Source organism: the organism of the source record quoted next, unplaced genomic scaffold, assembly GCF_019419815.1.
Source record: "Pyrus x bretschneideri cultivar Hongxiangsu unplaced genomic scaffold, Pyrus_bretschneideri_v1 Contig22, whole genome shotgun sequence".
NCBI lineage: Eukaryota > Viridiplantae > Streptophyta > Magnoliopsida > Rosales > Rosaceae > Pyrus > Pyrus x bretschneideri.
In genome coordinates, this window is record NW_025999524.1 from 1,333,837 (window position 1) to 1,344,323 (window position 10,487).

A 10,487-nucleotide genomic window follows, 5' to 3' on the forward strand; every position below is an offset into this window, starting at 1 on the left:
AAATTTCTAAAAATATGAGGATGTTCGTGTTGTCGAGTATATCACGTTGGTATATTCAAACACCCCATTTGAGCAACGTATGAGGAATTAATCCTAGGCTTTGTTTATGTGCTAATTAATTAACGTAAAAATAGTTGTATCGCATATAGGTGAGATGTACCCCTAGGACGAGCGTGGACAAGCGAAGCTAGAAGGCTACGATCCTGCTACTTATCAATAAGTGGGCATTTGTTATATATATATAGTTTTAGAAACGTTTTTATATAGAACTATGATTTGCTTGCCATATCGTAAATAAATTACATTTTAAATATTGCATTGTTACACTTGTGCATTGTATTGTGTGATGCTGCGGAAACTCAGGTAAGTTTCAAGTAAGTATTATGTGATTGAATGGGTTGTATTGCATTGGTATGCACACATTTATTTAGAGCTCATCATGGTTGCACCCCAGTATTAGTGCTCTTACCCGAGGCAAGGGCCAGCCTTCACGTGATTGTTCACCTCCCGCACCGTACGTTCACCTTGAATACAAGTCTGGTGTCAGCCTGTCGTACAAACCACAATATGTGGTTCCGACTCGTAGTTGACCGACGAATTATCGCACAGCCTTCACGTGATCGTAACACTTGAGCGTACATATTTATACCCAGCCTATCATACAGGTCACACTAGGTGACTCCGACTCGTGTGCTAGCCTAGATTGATGAGCTACAGGTCCAGTCGTACAGGTCACGTTAGGTGACTCCGACTGGCGTACTATTTTATATTGGTTTCACACCTGACTTACATTTATTATTGCTAAGATATTATGACATGACATACTTCAGTTTTCGCCACTCTTGTTCATTGGTTTTCATACCTACGTAGTAGTATCTTCTAGAAACTATACGGGTTTTACGGAAAGGGGTTATTATGTTCATAAAGGTAAATACGTTTTCAAACGCTTTGTTTTTTGCCCACTCACCCTTATGTTTTGAGCCCTTCCAGGTTCTAGGTAGTTGTTCATCTTTGGTGGCTCACGAGGACTACACGGCGGTTCTAACGTTTCCATAAATAAAAGTAGGGATCTTCTCCCTATTTGTATAATTAGTACTTAGTTAGTTCGACTGCACTTTTGTTTTACCTATACTCTGATATGCGTATATCTTATACTTGATCACTTTCACACTCTTACATATTGTCTCTAGTTAAATAAGTTTAGTTTTGGTTTTTATTTATTCGCATTTTCTTATTATTATCACTTCTGTTGCGCACTTGGTTACGTCACCCTCATGTGATGACCAGCACGTCTCGACTCCGGTCGGGGTGTGTCATCAATTCTCATATTTTCTTACCTTTTCCAAAAATATTTCCTTCAATTTTTTCTATAATTTTCAAATAGCCTCGTCTACAATGAAAGGTAGGGCTTGGACCCGAAATGAAGATAAAGCTCTTTACAAGGCTTATAGATGGGTGTTGGAAGATAGTGTGAGGGGAAATTCTCAAACAAGGGAAGGTGTTTGGACTTGTGTGTTCAAAAAATATTTAGAGTTCTACGAAGACACCACTCCACCAAATACCCGAAACCACAAGAGTTGTTCTTCAAGATGGAAGAAACATCTTCTGCCAAGTTTGAACAAATGACATCAAGCATTGTTAGCAACCACAAGTAGACATGAAAGCAGCGCTAATTACTATGGCGAAGTAAGTGTTTTCACAATTTATTTTAAATATTTAATTATATTACATTTAATTTCATAAATTAATTTCCTTTAATTTTTGTAATTATATTTTCTAGGTAGGCCAAGCGGATGAATTGTATATGGAGGGCAGCTTGAAACCCTTTCAGTTTCACAGTTGTTGGGAAATTTGTAAAGGGTGGGTGTTATTTGAAGATCCACCTCAACATAAAGTAGGTCATACGCCAATGTTCGGAATTGCATCCTCAGCTGTAGATATGGATGAAGATGGCTCTTCTACCATTCAACAAATAAGGGTAGAAAATCCGTCTTCAGGTGAAGATTCCATATCTAAGGCTATGGGACGAAACAAGGCTCGAATGTTGAAGGAAAATAGTAAGGCAAATGATGATTACGCCGCTCAACAGGAAGTGGCGGCTTCATTGCGATTAATGGCGGAGCAAAATGCCATTATTGCGGAAGATAGGAATCGTAGGCATAAAGAACAGGCCAAACAAATACAAGAAGAGATGAATGATAGGAATATGGAAATGAACACTTCGAATTACACTCCAATCAGTAAGGCTTATTTTGATAGAAAAAAAATATATATTATGACCCGGCAGCAGTTGTTTACCTCTTACTATACTCATACAATAGCGGATGATGAAGATGATGTTGATTATGGATATTAAATTTAAGTTGTTGTAGTTTTTAAATTTAAATAATAAATTATGTTTGGCCCTTAGTTGGAGATGATTTTTTGTGACAGGACTAAAACGAGCCCTATGGCCCTTTGGCCCTCGGTTGGAGATGGTAAGAAATATGGCTCTGTACTGTTCATTAAAATATTAATTTCTTGAATGATCAAATGGCTAAAACGAACCATCTGACCAGCCTTCAATTGGAGATGACCTAACTTTATCAAAGGAACCCTCTGGATTATTGTAGTTTATAGTTAATTACACTATTAATCCCCCGTTGTAGATGCAGTCCTACTTCGACAAAGTGTTTCATTATTTCCTATCCTGGGCTAATTTGGTTTCTAGACGCTTCCATTGTGTGTGCCTGGTTAAAAGCTTGCCGACTGACACAACACACATTAATTCTTGTCAACGTCCATAGAATTGTCTAGAAAAAGAGTACAGACAAAGGAAACCACACTCCACAAGCTAACTAATGTTTAATTAATTAAGTTACTTGCATGGAAAACTCCACACTCTAACAAGCCCCACCCCTCCAAAAAAAAAACAATCCTACTTAATTTGAAGTTTTCTCTTGTTTGCATGGTACTCTCTCTTATTATCAAATTGGAAGTTCCGACAAAATTTTAACACGGCATTTGCTTGTGCACTCTATTCTTATGTATACGATTTTGTTTCCACCATAAACGAATATTAATCACTTTCAAAAAGAGTTGACCCTAAGTTGCCTTCTGGATGTATAAGTTCATTGCTTACAAATTAATATGATGAAAAACTAAGATTATCGTGAATAGGTAAAATTAATGCAATATATAACACAGTGACATTGACATTGGTTCTAAAGCAACGTGTTTCTGGTGAGTAATTATTATTTTGTTCTAATACTTGGCAATAGATCAATGAACAACAATTGTCCATGTCATGTCACCAAACCTTCTAAATTTCTTTCATCGTTAAAAGCTTAGAGTTACCCTTAAAAACCACTTGGGCAAATAAGCCAGCCAATAAAGTTCCAACAAAGTTGTTGCAGTGACAGCAATCCCTTTTAATTTGGTAGTTATCAGCGAATTAGTCAATCGAGCTAGTAGCAGAATTGTTTCTCTCAATCATCAATTTCAACTTTAATTTTTGTGGTAGGAGGGAAAGACAATTAAAGCACCTCCCAAATGGAGGCAGAATAATTCCGTGTAAGATTCCGAGTGGTAGGAAATTAGGAATGTTCCTTATTAACACACCTTGCCCTTGCTTATTAGTGATAGCCTATCAAACACTACACGTACGTGTTGAGTTCTAGTCAAAATCCAACTTCAAATTTGTTGGCTTTTAAAATAATCACACACCAAAGGCTCAAAAGCTGCCTGCTTTTTCCATTATTTATCAATTTATTATAGAGTAGCGTTTTTTCTCTTTCTGACAGATTTTTTAATATGCCTAAAACACAGAGAAATACAATATATGTCATTATACAAGTAAAGATAAAAAAAATTTAAGTGTCCCTCTATTATATAATGATATATGATGTATGTGTCGTGTTCCGGGTATTCTGAAAAATCTCGCATCTCCTCTCCTCCAAATCCCATCTCCTCCCATTTCTTTCTCTCTTATTTTTCTTTTTGTCTCTCTTTATAAGAAAATGCTAAAACAAAATATTACATAATTTAATCGTTATCGTTTAAATAAAAATAACTAAAAAATACCTACTCCATTTATTATTGAGCTTCAACTTTCTGAACCCACCACAAAAATTGCGTACGAGATTTGAAATCGTGAGAGAATTAGAGAGATGATAAAATCCCCAAATTATGAGCCAATTAAAAAACTTTTCAACTAAAAATATCAAGATAGTCAAAATTCATATTCGGTGGCTGCCAAAAGAAGTAGACAAATTGTATTCCGTAAAGTAACTTATGTACTTGGCAGTCACACAAAGATCACAAGACATTAACAATGAACAGATGCTGAAACATTTGGATCTCCCCACAAATGGAAAATAATAATATGTTCTTCCTTTTTCATTTTTTTTTTATATCATAAAGCTTCCAAAAATTTTGGTTCACTTAGTTCCATTTTTAGAAAAACGAATTTCTTATCCATTCTCATGCGTTATTATAGGAAAGGAAATTCAAATTTAATTGCAAAGAAGCGAACATATTATCTTGATTATTTACCTTAACCAATAACCATCATTGCTAAGTCTAATTTATGAAACGGGGATATTCTCACACAAACTTTCTCGTTTCATTTTTGCACCTCTTTTTTAACATGCAATTTATTAGGTAATTAGAACTGTGTAAAAACTTTGTCATGATTTAAAGATTAACTATGCAAAAAAAAAATATATATATATTATAAATTTTAACGGTTCGATTAATGTTCTCATAATATCAGTCTTTAAGTGAAAAACATGATTCATCTATATAATGAATAACCGTTAAATAATTAAATATTTTCAGATTTAATTAATTTTTACATAAATAATCTTTAAAATTTAATCAAAAAAATCGTCATGCAACAATGCAACAAAGTAAAAAAGAGAGCTGGAAAAGTAAAATGAGAAAATATCCATATGTGATGGTTGCTATGATTGCCCTTTATAGAAGATCAGATTGGAACACGTAAATAATTACTTTGCGAAATTCATTTTACTGCGCTATTGAGCTGACGCGGACCGAGAAGTGTCAGTTATATATCTTTCCACAGTGCAATTTCTGAGTCAAACCACCTGAAATTTAGAGAAAAAAGCATTGGATTTGTAAAAAAACCCCATCACAACTCCTAACTTTTCTGCTGGAAATCGGAAGGAACTGCCACTTCGACACTCTCTCCGTCTCAACAGCCACCAAGCGGTCTTTAAATTACTTCCCCAAGGAAAACGCAGACATCCACCAACTTCACCAACAAATAATACAAAAACAAGTCTGTCTCGCTCCCTCTCTCTCTCGCTCTCTATATCTTTCTCCCCCTCCTCCCAGATATAAGCTTAAAGCCGAATACTCTAATTTTTTTAACAGAACTGACTGGTGAAAAGAAGGAAGGCACCACCGTCTTTGTTCTCCATTTCCTCTCAGATATAAGCTTAAAGCCAAATACTCTAATTTTTTTTTTACAGAACCGACTGGTGAATAGAAGGAAGGCACCACCGTCTTTGTTCTCCATTTTCTGGTTGTTCACCTGCTGTCTACATTTCCCTCTTTACTTTTTGTTATCTTTCAACTCTTATTAAATCTAAAAAGACAATCTTTCTCTGTCGCCCTCGTTAATTACAAACCAATTTTCGTGTTCCTCTAACGCTCCTTTTTTTTACTCTGTGTTTTCCAAACCCCTTTCTGGGGAGGCGTTTTCTGCAGAAACTGCTTGTTTTTGCTGAGTTTTTTCTTCTGTTTCTGTGGGTTTCTTTTTCCGAGATTGGGAATCAAATTAAACAGTCCATTTCATCTTTTAGCAATTTAATGAACACCAAAAGAAAGTGACTTTTCTCTGCATATAAACTCGGGGAGGCTGTTTTTGCTAAATGGGTTTCGTTTTCTCTCTCCAATCTGAAGCAATACTGGCTCTACTCGATCACTGAGTCGACCCGCCATGGATCTGGAAACTGGGGTTTATCAGAACCATATAAAGGTACAGTGTTTTCCTGTATTTTCACACCTTTATTTTCACATTGAGTAAAACGGTAAAACCCAATTGAATTTTGTGATCAAATTGTTGTCTGTCTTTACATTGAAGGAAACCCAATTGAGTTTTGTGACCAAATTGCTTTATTTTTTGTGTTGCAGAAAGCGTCATGGAGGACAGTTCTGACTCTGGCTTACCAGAGCCTCGGCGTCGTCTATGGCGATTTAAGCACTTCGCCTCTGTACGTTTACAAAAGCACATTTGCTGAAGATATCAAGCAGTCAGAGACCAACGAAGAAATCTTCGGCGTCTTGTCCTTCGTCTTCTGGACTCTCACTCTCGTCCCCCTTCTCAAATACGTGTTTATTGTGCTCAAAGCCGACGACAATGGCGAGGGAGGAACATTCGCCTTGTACTCGCTGCTGTGTCGACACGCCCGAGTCAGCTCGCTGCCCAACTGCCAGTCCGCCGACGAGGAGCTCTCCGATTACAAGAAGGAACGCGCCGGCACGGCGCTGCAGTCGAGCTTCGGGGCGAGGTTGAAATCGACGTTGGAGAGGCACAGGGTACTGCAAAGATTTTTGCTTGTTCTTGCTTTGATTGGAACTTGCATGGTGATTGGTGACGGTGTTCTCACACCAGCTCTTTCTGGTAATTTTGGATTTTAATTTGGAAAATTGGCCAAAATGATCGTTTTTTCAAATCCAAATTGCTAAAATGATCAGCTTTACAGTGTGTCATCGGTATCTGATCGCTATATCGTTAATCGTGGATATTTAATCTTGATCAATTCTACAGTTCTAATTTGATTTCTGACCATTTGCCAATTTCCCTTTTAATTTTGTGCTTTTGGGGTTTTTTATTTTTTATTGGAAAGTTGGAATTTTGTGTTTTTAGAGACTAACTTGAATTTTGCTTTAATTGGTGTAGTATTTTCTGCGGTTTCAGGGCTGGAGTTTTCCATGTCCGAAAGGCATCATAAATGTAAGATGCTTAACTTCTTTTCCCATTCAGTTTTCGAGCTTTAGCAGTTGTTAAGAGCTTGGATTTAAGTAGAGATCTGTTATTAGTATACTTTTTCCTTTGAATTTCTGGAATTGAAGGTATATAAATCAATCCAGTTTGTTCCAACTCGGATTTCCTAAGAGTTAAATTGAATAACCGAGTTTTGCACCTTAAGACACCAACCATTTACCTCTTTCAGGAACTCCACAGTGTATCTCATCCTTACCAATCATAATTTCCTTGTATTTCAAGCTAATCGTGATCATATCCATACTTTAGTTGTATGGAATTTTCTAGTTGTCATCCCTCGATTGCCTATAATGCTATTCTCCTTAAGTCATTGCAGATGCTTCTCAAGTCTGAAGTGGCACCTTTAGACTTGGATGTTCTGTTATTGGCACTTCCAGTACAGTAAATTTTCAAAGATCCAAGTAGTACTCGTATAGGTTAACAAATCATCATCGTTCTTGCCTTCTTGGTCAACTAAAATATCTGCGAAATTTTTGGATTACAGGTGTTGGAATATTATTTTTCAGAAGAAATGTATTGTCCTATTGTTGGTCTTTAACTTGATAAGGTTTTTTTCTTAAATTTTCCGCCCTCCATAATTCTCATCGTGTAATTGAGTGGACAATATGATTTTACTCTATCAATGCTTTGCCTTTATACTTCCTCCTGAAATTGTGATAATCTTTTTGCAGATGTAGAAGTTCCAATTGCATGCCTCATTTTGATAGGCCTGTTTGCACTTCAACATTATGGAACTCACAGGGTCGGGTTCTTGTTTGCTCCTATAGTTCTGACATGGCTTCTATGCATCAGTGCAATCGGTGTTTATAATATATTTCACTTCAATCCGAGTGTGTACAAAGCTCTTTCTCCATACTATATGTACAAATTTTTAAGGAAAACTCAGAAAGGGGGCTGGATGTCCCTCGGCGGAATTTTATTGTGTATAACAGGTAAGTATGCATATATAGGATTGACTTACGTCGCAAGCAAAATGGTTTACTTGTTTCTCTAATACACAAAACTTTTTCAGGTTCAGAAGCCATGTTTGCTGATCTTGGACACTTTTCACAATTGTCAATTCAGGTATATATTAAGAAATCACAAACTGCAATTCAGTTTGATTATATTATTTTTGCATGGCTTGTTATAGTATCCGGAAAGCATTCATATGGCAGTATTGATAATGATTGTATAAATTTGATTCGGCACTTCAGTAGTAAAACTTTAGCACACATTCTGCCCTTATTCAGTCTCAAAACAATCGCTTTGCCTGATAAATATTCACGTTTTTGCAGATTGCTTTCACCTCTTTGGTTTATCCAGCTTTGGTTCTAGCATATATGGGACAGGCTGCGTATATATCTTCACACCACAATGTTGGGAAAAATTCTCAGATTGGATTTTATCCATCTGTACCAGGTAGATTGCTTGATTTGTTTAGCAAGAAGTTTCTAGGTTTCAAAGATATGCAACTTCTTGGCTAATCTAGCAACCCCGCCCTCCTCAGAAAAATTGAGATGGCCCGTCCTGGTAATAGCTGTACTCGCTGCCGTAGTAGGAAGCCAGGCCATCATCACTGGAACTTTCTCAATCATCAAGCAATGTTCTGCTCTGGATTGCTTCCCAAGAGTCAAAATAGTCCATACATCATCCAAAATTCATGGTCAAATTTATATCCCGGAAGTCAATTGGATCTTGATGGTGTTGTGTTTGGCTGTTACTATTGGTTTCAGAGACACAAAGCGCATGGGTAATGCTTCAGGTATGACATTGTTCACAAATTTGTAAACCCATTAATGTTCGATATTTCATTTTAGAAATTAGTAAACCCTAAAACCCTAATGCTTCTGCATGCATTGGCTGGATTTTAACATTTAGTTATCCCTTATGTGTTGACGCTTTCATGTGAAAGTTAATTAAACTAAAGATTTATTTCGAACAGGTTTTGCAGTTATCTCGGTGATGCTGGTCACCACGTGCTTAATGTCCCTAGTTATCGTCCTATGCTGGCAGCGGAGTGTGTTTGTTGCAATTGGCTTTGTGGCCTTTTTCGGCACAATTGAAGCTCTTTACTTCTCGGCTTCTCTTGTAAAGTTTCCTGATGGAGCCTGGTTTCCCGTTGCTCTTGCTTTCTGTTTTTTCTTGGTCATGTATGTTTGGCATTACGGCACGATCAAAAAGTACGATTTTGAAGTCCAAAACAAGGTCTCCGTTAACTGGCTGCTTAGCCTTGGTCCCAGCCTTGGCTTTGTACGTGTCCGTGGGATTGGCCTCATACACACCGATCTTGTATCTGGAATTCCGGCAATCTTCTCCCACTTTGTCACCAACCTTCCGGCCTTCCACCAGGTCCTAGTTTTCCTCTGTATCAAATCCGTCCCAGTCCCCCATGTTAGACCTGAGGAACGGTTTCTAGTGGGCCAAATTGGCCCTAAAGAGTACCGGCTCTACAGGTGCGTTGTGAGATATGGATATCGCGACATCCACAAAGATGACATGGAATTTGAGAACGATCTTATGTGTAGCATCGCAGAGTTCGTACGCTCGGGAAGCACCGAATCCAATCTTTCAATTGAAGACGCGGGGAAGGAAGATGATAAAATGACGGTAGTTGGCACACGTTCCACTCATGCAGATGGAATTCAGATGAGCGAGGACAGTCCAAACGTAGAAATGAGCCCATCAGTGCAGAGAGAAGAAAGATCACCGCCAGTTGCCCAACGAAGGAAGAAGGTAAGATTCATTGTCCCGGAGAGTCCAAAGATCAACACCGGCGTAAGGGAGGAACTGCGGGAGCTAATGGAAGCTAGGGAAGCTGGAATAGCTTACATACTTGGAAACACATACATGAATGCAAAGAAAGGATCTAGTTTGATGAGAAGGTTTGCGATCGACTATGGATATGAATTCTTGAGAAGGAACAGCAGGACATCCAGCCACGCATTCAGTGTACCGCACGCGTCTACGCTGGAGGTAGGGATGATCTACCATGTATGATTCGGTTCATACGAGGAATTGATAGTGTAAATTCAACATCTTGTAACGTTGTGCAGTAGCTACAGCTGACAGTAGATGCAAAAGATATCCAGAAATTGAGTCATTTTCTTGGTGCAGGGTCTTGTTCGTCATCCTCCATTTTGGTTTTGTGATGTGGGAGGATGAACTGGTTATTTTTTTTGGTCTCAGATAAAATAGATACCCAAATTTCTTACACTATAATCTCTCTTGTTTGTCTTCGTTCGAGCGACATTCTAATATGTTTTGAACCAGTAAAATGGGGTTCGAACTTGAATGCAAAAGGATGAGCATACTATAGTCAATTTTACCACAACCGCATATATGCGGGACGCTGAATTTAGGTGGTTACATTTCAATTCTAAGGATCTGTTGTATGAACTGTATCTAAATCTCTTATCACATGACCAGTCACATAATCGGAAATAAACACGTACTTGTATACAATTGTTGACACTCGAGAATCTCTTCCATCTTG

At 37.7% G+C, this 10,487-nt stretch overlaps 1 pseudogene; it reads left to right on the forward strand.

Moving 5' to 3' along the window:
* Positions 1-5,082: 5,082 nt before the first annotated feature.
* Positions 5,083-10,207, forward strand: LOC125477539 (annotated as a pseudogene).
* Positions 10,208-10,487: the final 280 nt, after the last annotated feature.